Source organism: Macaca mulatta, chromosome 8, assembly GCF_049350105.2.
Source record: "Macaca mulatta isolate MMU2019108-1 chromosome 8, T2T-MMU8v2.0, whole genome shotgun sequence".
NCBI lineage: Eukaryota > Metazoa > Chordata > Mammalia > Primates > Cercopithecidae > Macaca > Macaca mulatta.
In genome coordinates, this window is record NC_133413.1 from 116,511,943 (window position 1) to 116,533,390 (window position 21,448).

A 21,448-nucleotide genomic window follows, 5' to 3' on the forward strand; every position below is an offset into this window, starting at 1 on the left:
TCTCTTTTTCATAAGAAAGTAAAATCATGGAGTAAGATAATAAGAAAGGGAACTATGGCATGCATCATTTGGTTACTCAAAGTACCAAACACCAAGCTTGGTAGAATAAACAAGTCAATAAATGTGTTACACTGTATGTGAGAAGAGATGGATAGAGGGCAAAGATGAGAACGTCCATTTTGGAGATGGAGAATGTGAGAACTGCGAGATATTTAGGTAGACATATTCACTTAGCATGGTAGGCCCAACTGGTAGTGACCTTGGAAACTTTCATGAAGGGCTTAAAATGCTGTAAATTAGCGACACAAGATAGAGAAAACAAAGGCTTCTCTGTATTGAATAGAAAAAATGTCTTAATACCATGAGAGTTCCAGTGGACAAAAAAATGAATTTAGAACTAAGACTTGAATCCCATATTAATAATTAGCTTTCAGGATTTTAAGGCTTGATGATAAGAAGCTCAGGCTATATGTGCTAATACAAAAGTCATCAATGTAAAAATTATATTTTAAGGACTCAGAATGGGTAAATATATCCAGGGAAAACCTATAGCAGAAGAAAAGAAATGTTGGAGGAATTATTTTATTTGATACATGCCTGAATGCTTTAGTAGGGATGGAAAATAGAACTCTGTCTCAATACAGAATATGATTCACTCAAGACCAAAGAAATGATGAATGCTATACATGTAGAATAATTAGATGCATGCAAATATTTTCCCAGCTTAGAGCAGAAATAGTCCATAGTTTATCTATGCAAACAAAACTAAGCATAGCTAGAGGGGAAGTAGTAAGGCAGTATGTTTGTGATATTTGTGAAGGAATGAATGGGAGAATGTTAAATTTTGTGCCTGGAATCCAGAGGCCTACACAATCAAGTCTGTTTGTCAAAGCTTTCTTCTTTTTTTTCTCCCCTTGCCCACTCTCCTTAAAAGGTCTCTCAACAACTGAATTGTAAGAGTTGGTCCCTCCTCTTCTGTACCAGTTTTCTACCCTATCCAGCTGCTAACCATTATGTCAAGCTTCTAAGAAATACAACAAAATTAATATTCCATCCAAACACACTTGCTCCATTTCTTATCACACTGTCTACCCTCAAACCCTGCTGGGGTAAGCATGGCTTGTAATGAGAAGGACCTTTTTACCCATCCTCACTTTGCTATTATGGCAAAGCCAGATTTCTCTTAGGGTCCAGGACCACAAGACTGTGAACACTCACATCTTACACATTACTATTTTTAGTTCTCCAATATTAACAACTCCAGACTGCGGGAGACATTTATAAGACAAATGACCTGGTTTCTTCCACAAACAAGTTTCAAGGAGGGAGAGAAGAAGGACAGAGATAAAGGAAGAACTTACCAATGGAGAAAGATTAAAGAAACAGCAACCACTCATGATGCACAGATCTTGTCTGAATTTCGATTCTACTTTTTGAGAAAAAAAATACTCATATTTATAAGATATATGAGATCATTGGAAATTAGAATTCTGACTGGATAATTGATGATACTAAAAAATGTGAATTCTATTTGCGATGATGGTATTGTGGTTGTTTTTAAAAACATTAACTTTTAGAGATATTGAATAAAATATTTTCAGATCCAATTATATTGCCAGGCATTTGCTTCAAAATAGCATGGGATTGGTGGAAGTGACCACAAATTGATTGTTATTGAAGTTGGAAAATGTTACCTAAAAGTTTCTTATATTCCTCTGTCTTTTTGGGTTTTGTTCTCATTTCTCTTCAATAAAAGATAGATCTGTTAGATAGATAGATAGATGGATAGCTAACTAGATTAGATAGATAGATAGATAGATAGATAGATAGATAGATAGATAGATAGATAGATAGATAGATAAGAGGCAGAATCTCAGAATAGAAAATACATAAACCTAAAAACATACAATTGGGAGATGGCTTAGTAAGGGCTGCGTGAGTAGGCCTTGGGAAAACAATCATAGAAACTCTATGATTTCTGAAAGTCTAAATAGTGTCATGCACATCAATGATCCACTTGCATAATTTCTGCATTTCAGACCTATTACACAATTCTTACAAAGATTCTGAAGTGCACTATGACCTTTTCAGATTTGGCTGACACCCCGCTGCACACTTTTTATATCCACTCAAGAAAATTTCCTGATTACAGCCTCTGTTGACCCAGCAGCTTAAGGTAGAATGGAAAGGTAAAGAAGGTTTTTTTAGATACATCTGTGGCACCTTTCTGTTAGCCACCCATGCCATCAGCCACATGTAAAATGACCTGCCTTTCCTGTCTTTCATGAAGTATATATTTGAGTTTTCGCCTCTTCTCCATATTTAGTAAGTTCTGTGCATGAAAAGGAGGCCATAGGCTAAATTACATTTAACCATCTCAATTGAAGTTGTCTCACAAAAAGTAAAAATGTTTTATTCATTATGACTGACTCTTTTATGAAAAACCTTAAGTTCAGATTCTAATATCTTAAAAATATCCCCACAGTTTTATTAATCTAATTTGTTGACTTCATTTCTAATGGCTCTAACACAAGTCTTCTTCATAACTCATTTTCAGTGCCAATTTCCAACTCTGTAGAACTGACTGTGGACTTTAGTTACTGACCTCACATAACTCTCATACTCAAAGCAAATGTATTTAACTTGGAGTTCCGAACCTTGTACAAACATCTTCACCTGAACACAAATGTAATTTCTTATTTATTCAGCTTTATTATTCTTCAGAACATGTTAGAAGTTCAGGTTAGAGGCTAACATGTTTAAGTTTAGGAAGTGGATTATTTCAAATCTTACAAAACAAATGGATTCTTGAAGAAGATGAATGTATAATACAATACAGTAGGGAAACTAGGCCAGGGATAGAAAGATCAGAGGGATCTTATGTAGAGGACATCTGCCTTTTTTTCTTCCTTGTCGAACATCTTAACCTCTTTTCTATGTTTGGGAAATTTTCTGAACCTGAGTTTTGGTAGGAATCAGAGCAATCTTTCACTAAAAAAGCCCACAAAGGCCAGTTCATTGTTTTCCAAGCCCCTGAGACAGCTACTGTGCAGATGTGGATCTAGGTTCAGTTAACCAAATGCACCTGCCATGGATCTGGAGTCTGGAGCTAATAATGTAAAAAAGCAGTGACTCCAGGGAATTTTCTGTTGCAAAAGCAGCAGCAGCAACATCAAGTGTCCAGAGGCAGGATTGGCAGTGTTGCCATGGTGACAGGCTGAGCCCATGATAGCGTGGGTGCAAGCTGCAGCATTCTTGTCTGGTGGTGGCATTACTAGTCATCTCACTGGACTGCTTCTCAGAACTAATTTTGTTTATTTGTTTTGCTTTACTATTTTTGGTTGTGCAGTTACCTTTTAAACTTGCCCATTCTCCAGGTGCTTCCTTATCTTTGCCAAAATTCTTCAAGTTACCCAATATTTGTTCAATATATCATTTTTCAGCTTAATTCAGCCAAAGTCAGCTTCAGTTGCTGGTAGGGAAAAACTCTGACTTTATAGAAAATGGTACCAGGAGTGGCTGTAGCACAGAACCTTCAGGAAATCTGAGGGATAGGGAGTAGCTAAAGAATAGGAAATTGGTAGCCCATGGCCTACCATGACAAAACAGCTAATGAAATTACCATCCAAGTTCCCTTGGAATGAATGAACTACACACCAAAGGCAATATTTTGGGGGTTCATGTCAGCAAGGCCAAATGAGGTATTCAATGGCTTCAGGACAAGATAAGGTGAGGGCTTTTAATAGCACTTGTCAGCTGAAAGGGCAGATGAGACACTCAAACCTCAAATCCTTGTCTCAAGGCATGGACCCATGTCCATAGTCCTGGCACATCATCTCCTCCTCCACCCATAGCTATGTGGTTCATGAATGACTCTGCTCAGCGTGCTACTGTCAGTTGGAAGTGGACTGCTCCTGAGTTACATCCTCTGACTTAAAAAGCAGTGGATAAAGAAAGTCTAATCAGTAGACAAAACCTTGGACAGTAGATGTCACTGTCCTCTTTGCCTCTAAAGAGGTAGCCTAAAATCAAGATCTATACCAATCTGTGAAGATCTAATGGTTTGACTTGATGGTCAGGAATTTGGGGGATGGGAGTAGGGAAAGAGAGAGGATTTCTGACAAACAAAGTTTGGGAAAAAGTTATGAGTACATCCAGCCTATGAAGATGGGTATGTATCACATGAATTCTCACCAAAAGCCTCCACTCTGGAAAAGGTGTTTCACAATTAGGAGAAAGTTGAATCACTCTGGATCCTTCCCCAGTTGCCCCAGTGTTTGCTTGGTGGGCTCAGGCACAAAATGATCAGAGTAGCTGTATCTGATAACAATTGCAGTATAACCATCCATTCCAAAACTTGGTGGTTTAAAGCTATGGACAAGGGAAAACCTGAGGGATCACAACACGTGCACTTGCTGTGGTGTTTCAGGGTCCTTCCTCCTGGGGTCAGACCTTTCATTCAGTCAGTAGATCCCAGGTCTAACACTACCTCAGATCTATGTATGAGACTGTAACTTTTGTGGAGGGCAACTGCCCTCAACTGCCCAATCATTCATTCGTGATTTCTTTAAATTACACGGTTTTAGTAGTACTTTTACTAGTTACCAGGTGACTAAGGAAACCAAGTCCTGTCAACTATTTTCATAACTCTCTGAGAGTCAGGCCACACCTTGTCCCCTTTCCAAATTTGCCATTCATTGAAATGTGTCTACCTGACTTTGCATTAAGTGCTGCCAACGGACTCTGTTGTCTCAGGGGTCTTTGCATCCCCACTGCACTAGTGAGCCAGTTTTGTACTGGCAAGTCTCACCATTAGCCCTAGCCTACTGAGGATGGCCATCTTGAATGCTGTACTGATGTTGATACCTCTTGCCCAGTACATTCTCCATCACTTTGGTGAGTGACGTATCCTCTGGGCTTTTCTATGGCACATAGTCACCTAATGGAACTTCTAGCCTTGCATAATATATTCATAGGGCATTCATCCTACCATGTTCACATCTCTGAGCATTTTAATCTCTTCTTACACTATATGTCAAGGAAATTCTGGCATTTCTTCCCTATGTGTCATCTATCACTTTCTGCTTATCCTCACCATCTCCCCAAGTCTTTCTCAGGGTGTTAAGTCACACATCCTAAGTGAGATTTAAATACATTCTCCTCTATCCAACCATCATGTCATGCCCAACCTGATCAAGCACCTGCCAGATCCAAGACTATATGAACCTCCCAACTCCTCCAGGCACGCAATAGCAGGATCTTTCCTTACTTGTCAAGCCCAGCATATTACTAGATGAGGTTATAACTCAGTCCTAGTTGTTGTGCTGGTGGAGAGAAGGGAGTTGAGGGTAGATCCTAGGGAAATGAGTGAACATATATTGTCTTGGGAGGGGGAGGCCTCCACATCATTCTCAAATCGAGGGAGGTACCTACATAGGAAAAGTTAGGAAAGTTAGGAAAAGTAAGCCTTTTTGAAAGTTCAGAGGACTCAAGAGGATCTAGGGAATCGAGATTTTTAGGGTCAAGTTCCCAGTTTATTTCAATCAGAGCCCTCATCTTGGCATAGCAGACCTGCCATGTTAGGATTTAGACATTTTGTGGGGTTCAACTATTCTTTGATCCTGGGCCTGGCCCTCAGTTTCTCTCCCCTCCTGCTGCAGGAGATTAGTCTCTTTTATGCTACAAAGGAGGCCCTCTGGCTTTCAAGCTTAGCTTTTGAACGAAGGCTATAATTCATCTTTTTGTGGTATTTTTCCAGAGCATCAATCAAGCTTAACAAGAGCCTCCCAACTCTATCCTCCTTACAGTTACTGTTTTTCCCATATTGCTCAAACTCTGGAAACATCATACCATCCAGTACATTTCCTTCTATCTGTCATCCTTGTTCTCTGCAGTTTATACTGTTTGTTATCTTGTGCTGGGGCTCTCTGTGCCGTACCTGCTACCAGTGATGGGGTCCTTACTGCCTGCCAGGCAGCTGTGTGATCTGGCTCCAAATGCTATCCGTGCGTGTGCTCTCTTGGTCCACTACTGCCACCACCTCTCATGAATTGGACTCCCTGAGAAGCAGATTGTCAGACAGAAATTTGCCTTCAGGAGGTTTAGGGAGTGCTGTTGGAGTCAGTACCTGCAGAAAGAAAGCAGATTGGGCGGAGGAAAAAGTGAAGCAACAATGAAGCCTCAGCTAAAGCCTCAGCCAACTCCAAGGGAGGTCCCAAAGAAATAATAACCCTTCACAGCAGCCTCAGATGGGTAGAAAAACTATCTCCCCACCAAATTTACTAAGGGTGCTCTCTTCAGCTGAGGCCACCTCCAAATGGGGTTGACAGCTGATGCTGCCTGCCACTACTCTAAAAATCTAGGTGAGTAAGTTCTTCATGTCATGTTCTGTACAGCACCCCAAAGCATCCACCAGAAGGTATATGCCTCATACGGGAACGGGGAGAGTAAAATAGAGCCAAGGAACCTCTTGGCACCTCCAGTACTGTCATGAATACTAGGAAAAAAATAATGAAAGACTAGAGAAACCACATATTGACTAGACTATATCAAAACAATTTTAGCTAGTTATATGTGAGTTTCCAGATGATGTCATTTCCTCAGGCTACTGACAAAATCTACTGTGCAAAGGTATTTTCACAAAAATACATAGAAGGAGCAATTATGCTGGTCTTAGTGTAGCCACGGAAGACTTCTCATTCAGGATTTAGATAGACAAAGAGAAGAGGAGAGCATTTTAGGCAGCGATACAGCAGCCCAACACAAAGAAATATGTCATATTCCATGCACTGTAAAGCTTTCGATATTGAGGTTTTCTTTGCATCAGAAATAAAGGTTTGGAAGGTTAAAAGTATAAATGTATTTCCTTTGCACCATGACAAATCAGTCAGGAAGTATGAAGTAGCTACATCGCTTGAGTTGCTGCATATCTTTTGAATAATGACTGCAGTAAATATAAATCAATGTGATCTCAGTGAAGCAATTCCCATTAGACCTTGGATTTATTTGCTGGTATGTTTTCAACCATGACTTTAAATCCATCATAACTACCTTTTCTTGTTTGTCCATTCCTTTAACATGTTCAACATCTAACTCCAAAAGATCTCAGTTAAGAGGAAAAAAATGCTACATCATTTCTTGTGTGCTTGACCCTGATCATGGTTCAACTTAAGATATGTCTCTCATTGACCTATGCTGGTGTTCTCAGGCCATTATTTCTCTCAGTTCTGTATATTGTCTTTTCTCAACAGGGAGTCTGATATAGAATTCTCCCTTATTAATCATTCTATTGCTAGCTAATGTGTCTGCTCAGATTCACAGGAGTGCTCAAGCTGGTCACAGTGGTGACGCAATGGCTTTTGGTGAATAATTTCAGGCTCCCTGGGAGGGCACTGCATGACCTCACATGCCATCTGCCGAGCCATCTGTGTCTTACTCTGGATCCTAAATAAAACCAAGAGTTCCTGCTGACTTATTATATGTGCCATTCTTTCAGCAAGCATTTATTGAGTGCTTACTGTGTGAAAGGCAATCTACAAGGTGATGTGGGTTTAAAAGTTACACAGAGAAGAGCAATAGGAAAGCAACTAACTATGAAACAATTTCATTAGTGATACAGAGATGTATGTGCAAATTCTAAGGGAAGAATTTACACATTGGCAAGAATGTGCATAAGGATTTTCTTCATGTTAAAATGTGTACAAACAAATAAACATTTCATTCAGCTTTTCAAAAATCAAGAAAAGGCATATATATATATATATAATGGTAGTGCTATGTGTTTTAAATTGCATTTAGTCAGGTAATTGGTGATAAAATGAATGAAGGTGGCACTGCTTTCAGCTAGTGAAGCATTACCTATTACTCATCCTTGAATGAGCAGACACCCAGGGAGAAAAAGATAGATGGACTTGGTAGGGGAGAGTGAGAATCTTAAGAGAAGCAATGCTTCTTCTTACACTCACAGCCATTAATATTACTGTATGTTCTCTCTACTCCTACGCGTTAGGCTATATTTATATTTAAATAGTTTCTGCCAGTATGTACAAATGGCAAGAATGCTCTTGACGTACTCTTTACTGTGCTGATTAATATTTATATAGTCCTATATTTATGCAACACTTACTATGTGCCAGACATTGTGCAGTATTTCAGAGCTAATCTCATTTAATGTTTCACAGGATCTCTTTGATGTGGCTATTAGTAGCCTCATGTACATGAGTAAACTGAGGCACAGAGACTTAATAATGCAGCAACTGGGGACCCAACAAGAAACAGATGATATATTCAAAAGGAGCAATATTTAAGGATAGAAATTAGGAAAAAGGAAACTTATTGGGGGCAGTGCAACATGAAAAGAAAATATAATAATGTCAACCACAATGTGCAACCACAGGGAGCCACTACCACATCTAGGCCCAAAGGAGAAAGGGGAGAGATGTATGTTACTATAGCCACAGGAAAGTTTGAGAGAAGAAACGACATCTTAAAGAAGGCTACAAAATTAGCCAGGCATGGTGGCACATGCCTGTAATCCTAGCTACTCGGGAGGCTGAGGCAGGAGAATCACTTGAACCTGGGAGGTGGATGTTGCAGTGAGCCAAGATCGCACCATTGCACTCCATCCTGGGCAACAAGAGCAAAACTCCATCTCATAAAAAAAAAAAAATATATATATATATATATATACACACACACATATATTTATATGGTATTGAGATCCTTTAGTGAAGGCATTCAATCTAGTAGCCACTCATCCAATATTTTGTACATTACTGTATGAATAAATAAATGACTATTTGCTATAGTCTGAAAGTTTGTGTGCCCCCAAAATTCACAGGTTGAAATTCTAAGCCTCAAGGTGCTGGTGTTAGGAGATGAGGCTTTAGAGGGGATTAGGTCATGAAGGCAGGGGCCTCATGAGTGTGGTTAGTGCCCTTACAAAAGGAGCCTAGGAGAGCTCCCTTTCTTCTTACACCATGTAAGGACAGAGTCTATGTCTATAAACCAAAAATTGGTCCTTTATAAACACTGAATTTTCTGTTGTCTTGATCATCATGGACTTCCCAGCCTCCAGAAGGGTGAGAAATAAGTTTCTGTAGTTTATAAGCTACCCAGATTGTGGTTTTCTGCCATAATAGCCCAAATGGACTAAGACAACATTTATTTGGGTTCTTAATAGAAGACAATTACTATACTTCCGAGATTTTTTTTAAAAATTGATGAACTCTGAAGATTCTTTCCGACCACTAAGATTCCATGATTCCCATAAACATTCAGTATGTTCCCCAGACCTCTCAGTTACAAATGAGGATGACTTTAAGGAACTAGTTGTACAGGATGCTTAAGCAGTCATATGACTAGAAATATTACATTCCCAAGGGGGAAAATCATGAAGGATCACTCTCTGTCACAAAAGTTTTCAGCTGCTGGCAACAGAAATGTCTGAGCAGAGATGATTAAACAAACGGGCGCTGAGTGTTTGCAAGGCAGTTGTTGTCAGTGCCGATGTCTTTGCAGTTCCCCAGGGGCTTTTGCTCATGCCTGGCTGTACATTAGCTGCTGCAGCTCCATCATCAGCTTTCATGACTAAGTCCTTTAGAAGGAGGAAGTGGCAATGCCTGCATCAGGAAAGCAAAGGCTTTCCCCGGAACCTGAGCGCAGGACTCTGCTTCTATTTCATGACAACCCAGAGGGCAGTAGGGGAGCAGAGTGTTGAAATAGAGATGGGTCAGCAAACCAGAAGTGTCTGCCTCAGCTTCCCTAGAAATATCAGTTGTAAAACATGGCCCTCCAGCAGTAGATGTTTGCATCTGCTGATTAAGAAAGAAGGCAACCAGCAGCCTTCTCACAGGTTCAGGTTCAGGTCCTTGCAGATGTGCTATGTTCATTAACATTTCCTCTAAAGACAAGAGTCCAGGGAGTATTAGCTCCCAGCCACCTCTGTGATTGGTATTGCTGTGTCAGGTAAGTGTGGGGAGTTTCTGTGAATGAATTTTGAAAGTGAGTGCAGTACTTCACATCAGCCTTATCTCCTTAGTAGTGGAAAATGGAATAAATCAAAAAGGAAGCATCAAAATCATGCTATCTTTAATTTGGAGGGGAAAATTATGAATTTATTTTAACTTCCAACTGGATGGAATTTCTGACAAGCTTTATTCAGTGTCTGCTTTAATAGCAGGGAGCTTACTATCTCACAAAGCTAAATCACTATTTTGTTGGAATACTCTTTAAAACACTTTTTATATGGAACTGAACCTGGCAGCCTCTTAAATTCTCATTATTGACCCTAGGTATTTTTTTCCAGAGTTAAGTTAGATAAATCCCTATGTCATGTAATATCACACAAATATTTGAAGTTATTGTCCATGTTCCCATTTTGGCCACTTCATCTTGTTTTCAAAGTAGTTGTCATTTAGTAATGTGTACCGTAACATACTATGCTTTGACAGTGTCCTTCTTAAATTAGAAAAAATATGTACTGGCATCCAGAAGGAAGGGTACTCCACAGATATGATAAGAACATGGTCTGATTCTTTTTATTTTTATGTTACCATTTGTGAGACCCAAGATTACATTAGTTACCCAAACTCTTGTTTGATTAGTACAATGTCAGTTGCAGAGCCCTGTGTCCTGACTCCAGATGCCTTCCTTAAAGATGACTCAATCCTTCAATTATTTCATGTGTGCTATGTTCAAAGCACTTAGGGATTTTTTTTTCCAACTCCTCAAACTTATCCGCTTATATAATCACCTATCCCAATGCTGCTGTATTTGAGTGTATTTATACCATCAAACATCTTGTCACAAGTCTTGCTGAAATCCATTATACTATATTAGTATATTTTTCTATAAGTAGGCATTTTTTAATGAATGAGGAAATAAAGTTTGGATATTTTTATGGAAACTATATAAAATCCATTAATCTACACAGATTCTAGAAAGTTCCTCAAGATAGCTGATTAAAACTTTGAGATTAAATATACTATCAAGATTATTAGATACTTAAACAAGAAAAACCTGGTATCCTTAGCTGGAAAATTAAAAGGAACTATCCTGAATATATTCCCTTTTATTTTTTCAAGAAGTATCAATATAGGCAAAGTAAAAAGAATTTTAGCACATTAGAATGTAGCAGGTAGCCTGGGCACAGTGGCTCATGCCTATAATCCCAGAACTTTAGGAGGCTGAGGCAGGTGGATCGCTTGAGCCTAGAAGTTCAAGACCAGCCTAGGCCACATGGCAAAACCCTATCTCTGCAAAAATACAAAATTTACCAGGTATAGTGGCACTCCTCTGGAGTCCCAGGTACTTGGGAGGCTAAGGTGGGAGGATTGCTTGAGCCTAGGAGGGGGAGGTTACAGTGAGTCAGATTATGCCACTGCACTCCAGCCTGGGCAACACAGCAAGACTCTGTCTCCAAAAAAAAAAAAAAAAAAAGAAAGAAAGAAAAAGAAAATAGCAGGCATGGCATATAAAGATGAAGATTACAAGGCCTTTGTTCCTAATGTGAAAAGTATTTCTTTAAATACAGAGAGCAATCACTTTGATGATCATGATACACAGGGCATATTAAAGAAAAAGAACAGATAGCAGAGAGAACAAATAAATTATCTGTCAACATTTTTAAAGAGAAACTTATTGAAAGTTTTCACACTCCCAAATTGGCTTTCAAAGTGTACAGGTTGAATGTACTTGAGCAAACACTGGCAAATGTTCAGGCATTCTGAAAAGTATAAGCTAACTAAATGTATTAGATCTGTGAGACCAGGTGGTAGTTACTGAAATTTTTAAATTAACCCAAGGATGAAATTGTTGAACTGTTAGTCCAAATGGAAAAGCCTTTTTTTATGAGTACAAGGATGATGGAGGATGAGAGTTTCCCAATGAGACCTTGAACATGAGAAGAGTCCCACAGGAAACTATGGAAATTACAGCCAATGAGTCATTTCAGAGGCTGGGCCACTGTACACATTACACTTTCTAACCTAAGACAACCTGATTTCTGAAGAGAAATCATGCTGGCCTAACAAGTACATGAATAGAAAGAACAAAGGAAACAAATTCATTCCTCTGTAAACATTTACAAAGTCCCTGCTATGTGTCAAGTACTGGGCTAGATGCTAGGGATAAAGATATATTTCAAAATATTCCCAAACTCAGGGACCTCAATCTCATATTTGGGGAAAGAAAGAAACTGTACATGATTGGCTGGGTACAGTGGCTCATGCCTGTAATCCCAGCACATTGGGAGGCCAAGCCAGGAGGATCACTTGAGCCCAGGAGTTTGAGACCAGCTTAGGCAAAATAGTAAGACCCCTGTCTCAACGACAGCAACAAAATTAGCAGGACATGATGGCATGCACCTGTGATCTCAGCTACTCACTACTCAGGAGGCTGAGGGGGGAGGATCACTTGAGTCTGGGAGGTTAAGGCTGCAGTGAGCCATGACCATTCCACAGCATTCCAGCCTGTGACAAAGAGAAAAAGAAAAAGAGAATTGACATGATTCTACTGAAAACTTTATGGATTTTCAGAATTTTCCTACCACAGCTTATGCCTCAGAGACTGGTGGGATCAGGACATATCCTTCTGTGTACTTGTCTTTCATTTAATTATGGCCAAGGTCAAACTTGCTGAAACTGAACAGGAAGGCAAGCCATAGTCAAGGACAAAGAGTATAAACACTAAGGTGTAAGCAGAAAACTTAGTGAGAAAAAAGACTCATGGACAGTGAAGGAATATGACTAAATGGCAGCAGTTACCTTAAAGGAGTGCTGTGATAGGCCAAGGGAATGCATGGGCAGCTAAGCAGATCTCCTCTAGGTTCCTCTCCTCCCTCTGTCCACATAGGCGAAAGATATTTTTGAGGCTGCAGGATTATTAACTTCAATAATAGGGCCAACAACAAGATAATAGGGAAGGTTTCTAAAGAGTACTCTGATATAAGTAAAACAACTCAAGTAGACGGGAAATTGTAACTCTAGTAGCTGAGTTTAATAAGGAAAAATAAAAAACCAATGGAAACTTGAAAATGCATTTGTCTCTGAGAACAAGGGGCCAACTGCATGCATTAAGAACAGCAATATCCGATGAAGCTGGAAACCATCATTCTCAGCAAACTAACACGGAAACAGAAAACCAAACACTGCCTGCTCTCACTCATAAGTGGGAGTTGAACAATGAGAACACATGGACAGAGGAAGGGGAACATCACATACTAGGGCTTGTCTGGGGGTGGGGGGCAAGGGGAGGGAGAGCAGTAGGACAAAAACCTAATGCATGTGGGGCTTAAAACCTAGATGACAGGTTGATAGGTATAGCAAACCACCATGACACATGTATACCTATGTAACAAACTTGCACATTCTGCACATGTATCCCAGAACTTAAAGTTAAAAAAGAAAAAAAAAAGAACAGCAATATCCAAGCTGGCCTGCCCCACCCACCCACTGAGCAGCCGACACACAGGCACAGCTCAGACGTGGAGTAGCAGTGCGTGAAACAAATGCACTGTGCTTTTGTGAACTAGCTCTTGTCAGAGATTTACAAATAATGTTGGCTAAAGGAATCAGTCAGGCAAGAATAGGATACTTCCTTCTCGTTCCATTGGAATAAGTCTATGGAAGGTTTTAAGTGGGCAGAATTTGAAAGTATCGTATCTATATTAAAATAAAGGGAAAATCCACAGAATTCTTGTGTACCTGGTATGGGTTAAAAATGTGCTTCATGAGCCTGAATTAAAGCTTCACATTATGTATTCTTCTATACCACATGTATGTATAACTAGCAAAGAGAAAAATGGTTTAATAATTGACGTATTAGTACTCCTTTACAACTTTAAGGGGTAATGCTAAGGAAAACTAATTTCAATTTATCCTCTCTGGACTCATTGGTCTAAGGGGAAGGATAAATAGCCCAGTCTAAGAAGAAGAATAAATATGTATATTCTCTCCATATACAATATCAGGTCTTTCCAGAAAGATGGTCCTATGCCTGAGCCCAGGTATTTTGGGGAAAATACATAAATATAATCATCTTAGGGGCTTTCAGATGTAGGTTCAGAGGAAGCACTAATTCCGTGGTCATAAGGAGGGCTTCTTGGACCAACAACAGAGTTGGACAAGCAAGGATCCAGTTTATGAATTGTGATATATTTTTTGTTGTTAGAGGACTAAAGATAGCCCCTGGGGTAAATTTACCTCCACTGTAGTGTGTATTTAGAGTAACATGGCAGAAAGGAGGAGCTGTGGCTTGAATTTGAAATGCAGATACCAAGCAGGGTTGATAATAGGACATGAAACAGAAACTTCTGGAATTATCCCCACCTCACCACAATTATAAATAGGAAACTGTACCATGACTGAGAAGAAGGGACTGAAATCACAGATGGGGGTTGAGAGTGAGAGGAACTGGGTAATCCATCCAACTTACTAGCTCTTAAATCACCAGCTAGTTGAATATGAAGACAGTTCCTGCATATTCACTGTGGACGGTTGGAAGTTAATTGAGTTTGTGCCAACTGCAATTGTTCCGGATCTGAAATAGTGTCTAATATGAGGATGATATTTTAAATATTAACAGAAGGAGATCACTGATCAGGAAAATAAATTCTTGTCTTTATTTTCCTGTGTTTAATTTTTGAGTAGGTAATTTATTCATACATTTTAAAATTCAAAACAAATAAAAGAACAGATAATGAAAATGCATCCTTCTATCCCTGTTTGTTCCCCAGTCACTCATTTACTCTTCTTCAGGGACACCACCCTTATCAGTTTCTCACGTATTCCACCAGAGATTTGTTATGCTTAACACTATACTTGTGTTATACAAGCAAACACTCATTATTCTTACCTTTTTTGCATAAATAGTAGTATATTACAGACACTGTTCAGCACCTTGCTTTGACAACATATGTATCTGAAAAAACATTCCAATTCAATACATAAAAAGTGTCTCTATTATTTTTAAATGACTGCTCATGGTGCTACTGTATGAATGTACTTTTCTATATTTAATTTCTTTCATATTGATTGATATTTAAGTTGCTTTTGTTTTCTTTTTGTTTGTTTGTTTGTTTTAAAACGAAGTCTCGCTCTTGTCCCCCAGGTAGGAGTGCGATGGTGCAATCTCGGCTGACTGCAATCTCCGCCTCCTGGGTTCAAGTGATTCTCCTGCCTCAGCCCCCCAAGGAGCTGGGATTACAGGCGCCTGCCACCACGCTTGGCTAGTTTTGGTATTTTCAGTAGAGACAAGGTTTCACCATGTCAGCCAAGCTAGTCTCAAACTCTTGACCTCAGGTGATCCACTGGCCTCGGCCTCCCAAAATGTTGGGATTACAGGCATGAGCCACTGCACCTGGCCTGGTCTTTTGTTATTACAGTTATAATGCTTCAATGAATATTCTTCTATATACATCATTTTACATAGTGCAAGTATATCTGTAAAATAAATTCCTAGAAAGGGAAATGTGGGCCATAGTACAAATGCACTGTCATTTTGATAACCATTGCCAAATTACATTCCATAGAAGTTGTAAGATTTGTATTCCCTCCATCTTTAATGTAATGTTATTAAAAGTTTTGATATCACTAGTCTTATATATTAAAAAATAGGATCTCAGATTGGCTGTAATGCATTTCTCTCATTATGAGTGAGATTATCTTTTCATACATATAACAATACTTGTATGTCCATTGCTGGGACATATTAGGCCTTCCACATAAAAACAAATGTGTACATATATATTATTCTCATTCAGGTTATAGGAACACTTTTCTAGTTAAGGCAGCAAGGCAGTATCAACAGTGTGTAGTCTTGTGCAGAATGTTGTTCAAATACACAGAATCTCTGATCCCAATATATGTGCTTAAGAAATAAACTTCACAACTACTATTGTCTATGAATGGGTTCATAATATGAATATATATAAAATGAAACTTCTATTTGTTCTCACCTTCAAGCAATGGATGTAATGGTACTATGGAATGGATTAAAATTCTCCCCACTCTAAAATGTTAGCAGGTTTGAGTCTATTAATAGAACTTTTCTTTGGTGGCCTGTCTTATAGATCCTTCCTATGTGATGCTATCTCTGTCACTTGCCTCCTACCAGATACGACCAAGGAATATAAAAAAATTAAGTGAAGGAAATAAATTTGATCTATAATCCCCTCTCCCCCAACTCCAGGTATATTTTGTCATAACCATGGAGGTACTATTCTATAAGACTCAAACATTTCTTTGTTGAAGCCCAAGAGGAGAAAGTAAAAGTGAAGCTTACTTATTTAGTACATTTATACAAAAAAAAAAAAAACTCATAGAAATTGAAACAAAACTTTCATTAAAAACAATAATCAAACACATAAAATGTCTTATTGATTAAACTAAATCAAGGACTCATGACTTTCGATTCATCAAAAATATTAAGTAAAAATGAAAATTTCCTTTCACCATACAGAAGACATGTAATGGCTTAATTATACAAAAAGAAGTAATGCTTTAGAGCCCAAGAAAAATATAATTTTATGCCTCCAAATTACTGGATATTAAGAAATTTTACTTGACAAAAAGTTAACTTTTCTAATATGGATCCCCAATCCTGTTCCTTATAGTGATAAGCTACTATGATCATGGCTGTCATTATGACTTAATTGACCCAAATCTCCCTGGCTACAAATAATTATAGGACGTGGAAAGAAAACCCATTCCTCTTTAAAGCATATCTGGAAACTACTAATGAGGATTTCTGGAGAAATGAAGAAAACTCAGCACCCATGCCAGAAACCAACTATGGGTTTTAATGTGAATTACGTCTAATCACATACCTGCACAGCATATATAGGTGGAAACTGAGCTTTATAGAAGTGCTATAGTTACTGGGTAAGTGAATCTATGAGGAAAAACAAATGTTAATGTTAATTGGTGTGTATGGCACCTAAGTCAACCTCAAGGTGCCTAATATGAGGAGAGAATTATAAAGCATACTAGATCTCGTCCAACTGTGCCTAACTATAAATTAAATGTTTCTATTAACAGACATAAGATTTAGTAAGAATTTGCTAGTACCCTGAGTGATAGTGAATTCAAAATGAATTCCACTTTAAAATAATCTCAAGTCAGGTAAATAATCAGTCTAATATAATTGAAATCACAAATGGGGCCAGACGCAGTGGCTCATGCCTGTAATCCCAGCACTTTGGGAGGCCGAGGCAGGCAAATCATTCAAGGTCAGGAATTCAAGACCAGCCTGACCAATATGGTGAACCCTCTCTCTACCAAAAATACAAAAATTAGCCAGGTGTGTTAGTGTACACTTGTGGTCCCAGCTACTTGGGAGTCTGAGGTAGAAGGATCCCTTGAACCCAGGAGGCAGGAGTTGCAGTGAGCTGTGATCATACTACTGCACTCCAGCCTGGGCAACAGAGTAAGAAAATGCCTCAAAAATAAGTAAATAAATAATAAGTGGGAAGTACCTAGATGTTTTAAGAATAATAGTCTGGGAGAGGAGACACGGCAATGTGAGTATGGAAAGAAGACAGAATGACACAGCAGTGCTGGCTTTGAAGATGGAGTAAGAGCCACCAGCCAAGGAATGTGCGTGGACTGCAGAAACTGGTGGCTCTCTCCTAGAGCCACAAGAAGGAACACAGCCTTGAAGGTGCCAACACCACGATCTTAGCCCAGTATGACCCATTTCAAACTTCCAACCTCCAGCACTGTAAAATAGTGAATTTGTGTGGTTTTCCTCTGCTATTACTGTGGTGATTTATTACAACAGCAGTAGAGAACCACTACAAAACCTTCAGGAGGGGTAAAACAGCACAGGCTTCATCAACTCGTGCATTCACGTCAATAATACAGAAAATTGTTCAAGGTAAAGCATTGTGTTGTGTTCCCTGCTGGGAATGAGGTAGGGAGGCATTGAGATGAAAGTTGTGCCTGGTGCCCATGAAGGTAGGTAATGAACATGCAGAAAGAGCAGGGAGAGGTGGAACCCAGAGTGGGACCAAGAATGAGGGACTGGCCAGGCACAGTGGCTCAGCTTGTGATCCCAGCACTTTGGAAGGCCAAGGCCAGAGGATCACTTGACCCCAAGTGTTCAAGACCAGCCTGGCAACACAGTGAAACCCTTGTCTCTAAAAGAGAGAGAGAAAAAAAATAAGGGACACTGAGTTACATTGAGTCCTCTTTGGCCAAAAATATTGCAGTGAGGGTCTGTTTCATCCCTTCTCTTCCATCTCAGAGAAATGGAGGCTACTGCTAGTCTCACCTGCATTCTGGATTTAGTTTCAGGACCTTTCCTCCAGTGATAAATATGCAGTGCCTTAGGGGAACCTCAGCCAAATCAATAAACTTCAACTGGCAACAAGAGTGTGCATGTGAGGTGACTGCACTTTTTTTTCCTCCTGCCAAACCAGAATTAGCCGGTATAGGAATGAACGAGCAGGAAGATTGGAAATTGCTCCGATTGGAAGGAAGCCCAGGTTAGGTTTGGGCGCCTCCAAACGCTCCCTTTTTAAAACCACCTGGAGTGAGGCGTCCAACTTTCAGCTCCACCAAACTCTCACCTGGCCTGGCAGCCAGCGGCAGAAGAGCACAGGAGCCCCTCACCCAGCGCACCGAGCCCGCTGGAGAGCTGAGCCGCAGGCACCCGCATCTCCAGGATGATAGGCGACATTGCAACAAATCTCTACACCTAGCAGCTCAGGGGGCTCCAAGCAGAAAAGCAAGTTTGAGGATCTGGGCGTGGAGCCGAGTGAGTCCGCAGCCCAGCGAGCCTCGGGCAGCCCTTTCATCAGCTTGTTCATTAACACCTGTGGGTGCCTCCGGACTGCAATCATTGGAGGGCTCGTCAACTCCCTGGGCTGGGTGTTGAGTGCCTACGCTGCAAATGTGCATTATCTCTTCATTACTTTTGGCGCGGCAGCTGGCCTGGGCAGCGGGATGGCCTGTCAGCGGTGGTCATTGTGGGCAGGTATTTCCAGAAGAGACGCGCCCTGGTCCAGGGCCTCAGCACTAAGGGGACCAGATTCGGTATGTTCCTAATGACTGTGCTACTGAAGTACTTGTGCGCAGAGTACGGCTGGAGGAATGCCATGTTGATCCAAGGCACGGTTTCCTTAAACCTGTGTTTGTGGGACCCTCATGAGGCCCCTTCCTTCTGGGAAAAACCCAAACGATCCAGGAGAGAAAGATCTGCGCATCCTGCCTGCGCACTCCACGGAATATGTGATGTCAAATGGACAGCAGGGAAGAACAGGAGAGAAGGACGGTGGGTCTGGGAACGAGGAGACCTTCTGTGACCTGCAAGCCCAGGAGTGCCCCATCAGGCCGGATCATGGGCTCTCTCCGGTTCTGAAGAATGTCAGCTGGCTTACCATGAGAGTCAAGAAGGACTCTGAGGATTGGTACTCAGGCTATTTTGGGACAGCCTCTCTGTTTACAAATCGAATGTTTGTAGCCTTTATTTTCTGGGCTTCATTTGCATACAGCAGCTTTGTCATCTCCTTTATTCATCTCCCAGAAATCGTCAGTTTGTGTAACTTATTGGAGCAAGCGACGTTTTCCCTCTGACTTCAATTATAGCAGTAGTTCACATTTTTGGAAAAGTGATCCTGGGCGTCATAGCTGACTTACCTTGCATCAGTGTTTGGAATGTCTTCCTGTTGGCCAACTTCAGTCTTGTCCTCAGTATTTTTGTTTTGTTTGGTTGTTTTTGATTTTTTTTTTTTTTTTGGGGGGGGACGAAGTCTCGTGCTGTCGCCCAGGCTGCCATGCAGTGGCACGATCTCAGCTCACTGTAAGCTCTGACTCTGTGTTCACGCCATTCTCCCACCTCAGCCTCCTGAGTAGCTGGGACTACAGGCGCCCGCCACCTCATCCAGCTAATTTTGTTTTTGTATGTTTAGTAGAGACGCGGTTTCACCATGTTAGCCAGGATGGTCTTGATCTGATCTTGTGATCCGCCCGCCTCGTCTTCCCAAAGTGCTGGAATTACAGGTGTGAGCCACCGCAGCCGGCCTCCTCAGCATTTTTAATTCTGCTATTGGTGCACACTTATGCTGGCCTGGTGGTCATCTGCACACTGATAGGGTTTTCCAGCAGTAATTTCTCTCTAATGCCCATAGTGGCTGAAGACTTGGTTGGCATTGAACATTTAGCAAATTCCTACGGCATCATCATCTGTGCTAATGGCATCTCTGCGTTGTTGGGACCACCTTTTGCAGGTAAAGTTCCAGAGGTTTTAAGAGCTCAGAGTGCATATAGATACGGTGTGTTATGTTAAAAATCCAAGATAAAGAAGCAGGTTTCAAAAACAAAAACAAAAACAAAAAGATCCTGAAGTGTATCCAGCAGATAACTGAACTGTGTTAAGAAATCTACATGGGACCAGGCGCTGTGACTCACGCCTGTAATCCCAACACTTTGGGAGGCCAAGGCAGGTGAATCACAAGGTCAGGAGAACAAGACCATTCTGGCTAACACGGTGAAACCCTTTCTCTACTAAAAATACAAAAAATTAGCTGGGTGTGGTGGCACGCACCTGTAGTCCCAGCTACTTGGGAGGCTGAGGCAGAAGAATTGTTTGAACCCTGGAGGCAGAGGTTGCAGTGAGCCCAGATGATGCCATTGTACTCCAGTCTTGTCTGGGCAACAGAGCAAGACTCCGTTTCAAAAAATAATAATAAATAAGAAGAAGAAGAAGAAAAGAAATCTACATGGAGCTAAATCATCTCGGGATATGAAATTTACCTGGTTTTCACTGGAGCTATCTAATCTTTAAAAATTCCATGAAATAAAGAACTAGGTCAAATTGACGTAAATGTTCTCTATGACTGGAACACATAAGAACGAGTAGGCTTAGCTTCAGGGGCAATGAGATTATGGAAATCAATGAGCATTGCCTTAATGTGTTTTGAAACGTGTGAGTCAGTCCACATTTAATTGTAGGTCAGACTTTGCCCATGTTCAAGAGACAGAGGTTGTTAATTGCTTAGAAAGAGCTAGCAAAAGAATAAAATATGGTTTAATGGACTTACAGAAGTACAATGCAGTGTTTCAAAATAAATCATGACATGTAGTTCACAAGTTCATATATAAAGAAGAACCGATAATAGCTACATAGCTAATAATACATTGCCACCCAAGATTGTGCCTTTAGTTACGGAGTATGATTTTTCCCCTTTTTTATTAAAGTGTAACATGTCTGTAGAAAAGTGCAAAAATTTTAAGTATACACTTTGAGGAAGCATCATGGATGGAACACATCTGTGTAACTACCACTTGGGTCAAGAAATAAAATATGACTACTAACCCTGAAGGCTTCCTCATGTTCATCCCAATTTCCAGCATCTCCTTTCTCTGCAAAGACAATCAGACTTCTACAGATTACTTTTATGTGGTTTTGAACTTCACAAATGCTGTTATACACCCGGTATTCTTTTGTA

General features: G+C 40.2%; 1 pseudogene; it reads left to right on the forward strand.

The window, feature by feature from the left end:
- LOC100424885 (monocarboxylate transporter 14-like) overlaps positions 1 to 20,375 on the forward strand; it is a 124,735-nt pseudogene extending 104,360 nt beyond the window's left edge.
- The last annotated feature ends 1,073 nt before the right edge of the window (positions 20,376 to 21,448 follow it).